Here is a 4,053-nt window from a genome sequence, read left to right as displayed (position 1 = left end):
CAGAAAACAGAGACCTCTGTAAAACAAGGCTTAATTCTGAATGCAGCAAGAGTATGTGGGATTTAGACAACTACAAAATGAGGGGGTCAGTGGATCGAAAGTTACTAAGAGGAGACATCCAGGATAGGGGAATTCTTGCTAAAAAAAATTAATAAGGTTTGCTGAAGATAAGCTAGGGTTGTCAGATAGCAAGACAGTAAAACAGTTGTCTGAGGAGGACTTACAAATAGCTGAGAAAAGAAGAGAAATGAATGGCTAAGAGGAAGGGTAAGATATACCCAAATGAATGTAGAGTTCCAGAGAATAGCAAAGAGAGATAAGAAAGCCATCTTAAGTGAACAGTGCAAAGAAAAAGAGGAAAACAATGGAATGGAAAGACTAAAGATTGCTTCGAGGAAATTGGAGATACACAGGGAATATTACATCAAATATGGACATGATAAAGGACAGAAATGGCAAGGACCTAACAAAAGCAGAAGGAATTAAGAAGAGGTGGCATGAATACAAGGAAGAACTGTACTAAAAAGTCTTCATGACCCAAATAACCACGATGGTGTGGCTACTCACCTAGAGCCATAAATCCTGGAGTGTGAATTCAAGTGGGCCCTAGGAAGCATTATTAAGAACAAAGCTAGTGGAGGTGATGGAATTCCAACTTAATGAATGAAGTTAAGTTGTTCAGTCATGTCTGAATCTTTGCAACCCCTTCGACTGTAGCTTACCAGGCTCCTTGGTCCATGGAATTTTCCATGCAAGAGTACTAGAGTGGGTTGCCATTTCCTTCTCCAGGGAATTTCAGCTTAGGTATATCAAATCCTAAAAGATGATGCTGTTAAAGCACTGCACTCAATATGCTAGCAAATATGGGAAATGCAGCAGTGTCCACAGGACTGGAAAAGGTCAGTTTTCATTTTAATTCCAAAAAAGAGAAATGCAAAAGAATGTTCAAACTACTGTACAAATGTACTCATTTCACAAGCTAGTGAGGTAACACTCAAGATCCTTCATGGTAGGCTTCATTAGTATGACTTACAGATATACAAGCTGGATTACAAAAGGCAGAGGAACCAGAGATCAAAATTGCCAAAATCTGTTGGATCATAGAAAAAGCAAGATAATTCCAGAAAACCGTCTACTTCTGCTTCATTGACTATGCCACTGTGAATCACAACAAACTGTGGAAAATACTTAAAGAGAAGGGAATACAAGACCACCTGACTTGTCTCCTGAGAAACCTATATGCAGGTCAAGAATCAACACTTAGAATCGGATACAGAATGGAGTGGTTCCAAATTGGGAAAGGAGTATGTCAAGGCTATATACTGTCACCTTGCTTATTTAACTTGCAGAATATATCATGTGAAATACCAGGCTGGATTACTCACAAGCTAGAATCAATATTGCTGGGAGAAATATCAGTAACCTCAGATATAAGAATGATAACATTCTAATGGCAGATAGGGAAGAGAAACCAAAGGGCCTCCTAGTGAGGGTGAAAGAGGAGAGTGAAAAAGCTTGCCTAAAACTCAATATTCAAAGAACTAAGATCATGGCATCCATTCCCATAATTTCATGGCAAATAGATAGGAAAGCAATGGAAACAGTGACAGATTTTCTTTTCTTAGGCTTCAAAATCACCGTGGACAGTAACTGTAGCCAGTGGACTGTAGCATGCCAGGCTTCCTTGTTCTCACCATCTCCCAGAGTTTGCTCAAACTCATATTCATTGAGTTGATGATATCCAATCAATTCATCCTCTGTTGCCCTCTTCTCCTCATGCCCTCAAACTTTCCCAGCATCAGGGTCTTTTGCAATGAGTCAGCTCTTCACATTAGGTGGCCAAAATATTGGCGCTTCAGTATCAGTCCTTCCAGTGAACTTTCAGAGTTGATTTCCTTTAGGATTAACTAGTTGGATCTCCTTACTTTCCAAGGGACTCTCTAGAGCCCTCTCCAGAACCACAATGGAAAAGCATCAATTCTTTGGCATACAGCCTTTTGTACTGTCCAACTCTCACATCTACACATGACTACTGGAAAAAACATAGCTTTGACTATAGAAACTTTTGTCTGCAAAGTAATGTCTCTGCTTTTTAATATGCTAAGTTTGTCATAGCTTTGTAGTGTATAAAAAGCAGAGACATCACTTTTCCTACAAAGGTCCACATAATCAAAACTATGATTTTTCCAGTAGTATGTACATATGTAATAGTTGGACCATAAAGAAGACTGAGCCCTGGAGAATTGATGCTTTCAAACTGTGGTTCTGTAGGAGACTCTTGATACCAAATGATATCAACCCTGAATATTCATTGGAAGGACTGATGTTGAAGCTGAAGCACCAATACTTTGGCCACCTGACGGGAAGAGCCAGTTCATTGGAAAAGACTCTGATGCTGGGAAAGATTGAGGGCATGGGGAGAAGGGGGCAACAGAGAATGAGATTGTTGGATGACATCACTGTCAATGGACATGAGTTGGAGCAAACTCCAGGAGACAGTGAAGTACCGGAAGCCTGGTATGCTGCACTCCATGGGGTCACAAAGAATCAGACATGACTTAGAGACTGGACAACAACAATAAACAGATATCCAAGGTGGGTGGTGAATATCTGATCAGATATCAAGGGTGGGGGATTCCTGTTAAACTGACTTATCAGGATTCTATCTAAAACTATTCTCAGCAGGCTGAAGACAGGATCCAAGGATAAGATCTGGTCAAAAAGAAGACTTAGAGGATTGTTTCTAAGGTTTGATGAGAGAAAGGCTCTTTTTCAACTTTACTGATTTTTCTTAATGTTGTTTATTATAATTGCTATCATATTATCATAAGCATCTGGGAGAAAAATTTACAGTTGAAACCATTACATGGGGAGAAAATATCTGTAATGGTTGCATCTCTGTGCCCCCAAACATACTTCCAGAAAAACTGTAGTCAAAGGCTAATTTTCTATGTCAAAGGTGAATATTAGCTCTTTAAATTAAAAGTAGCGACAGTATATTCAGCATAGCTGAGGCACACAGGCTTTCATCTCTTTGCTGCTGCTGCATGCAGCAGCTTCCTTTGTATAGAAGGATGAGTGTCTGACTTCAAAGGATGAGAACTCAGTAGGACTTCAAAGGTGATGTGACAGATGGTACATGAGGAAGCATGGCCCAATGCCTATTCTCACATTAAAAGGTGTTTTTTTTTTTCAAACATGAACTCTGTTGACATTTACACATGATAATGAGTATGGCATTTCATCTGCCCATGCTTCTCTGTTGTAGTCCCACGTTAGTTATCCACTGAACACGAAAAAATGCTGGGAGCCATCTTGAATAAATGGAGAGTTAGACAAAATGGCATTCAGCAACCTTTCAACAAATATCAGGTTTCATTTATGCTAGTTTCTGCTTGTCAATAATGCAGACAATTCCAGGGTCATAAATAGCAACTCTATTTTAATGATCCAATACAATATCTATTTACTGAATGCTTGTCATACATGCAACATTACATTAACCACCATTAGAAAGAGATTTGGAAGAAAGATAAGACATAGTTCCTACCATGGAAATCTATGTGGGATTTTAAACATACATTCATGTGAAGAAATTTGAGGACTAGCCAAGGTGTTTGAATCTATGGGACACTCACTGGGACTTCACCATGGGGAGGTGCATGCAAAATAATTTTGTTAGCGCTTCACAGAGAACACTCTGCTAGAAACCTCAGAGCAGGCAGCTGCTGAGTTCTCCATCCTAGGCAGGTAGAGTTCATGAAGGAAAGAGGACTAGGGAAGAACAGAATATAACCAAAAAAATGCAAATAACGATAGCTTTGCAAAATCACAAAAAGACAACAATTTAAAAATTGACCTTGTTTTTACTTTACATGTTCCTGAAATCCAAGGTATAAGTTTTCAAAAAGAAAGAAAACAAAAGAAAATATAACTTTCTGTAATAGTACTTTTTTAAAGATTAGCAATTTAAATAAAGCTTCCTGTTGTGTGTTCCTATTGTGTTCCTGGCCTCGTCTAGTGAGACTTGTAGGAAAAGGGTAGCTGCAAAGT

This window comes from Bison bison, unplaced genomic scaffold, assembly GCF_000754665.1.
Source record: "Bison bison bison isolate TAMUID 2011002044 unplaced genomic scaffold, Bison_UMD1.0 scf7180017864054, whole genome shotgun sequence".
NCBI classification, from domain to species: Eukaryota; Metazoa; Chordata; class Mammalia; order Artiodactyla; family Bovidae; genus Bison; species Bison bison.
Note: the sequence above shows the minus strand (reverse complement) of the source record.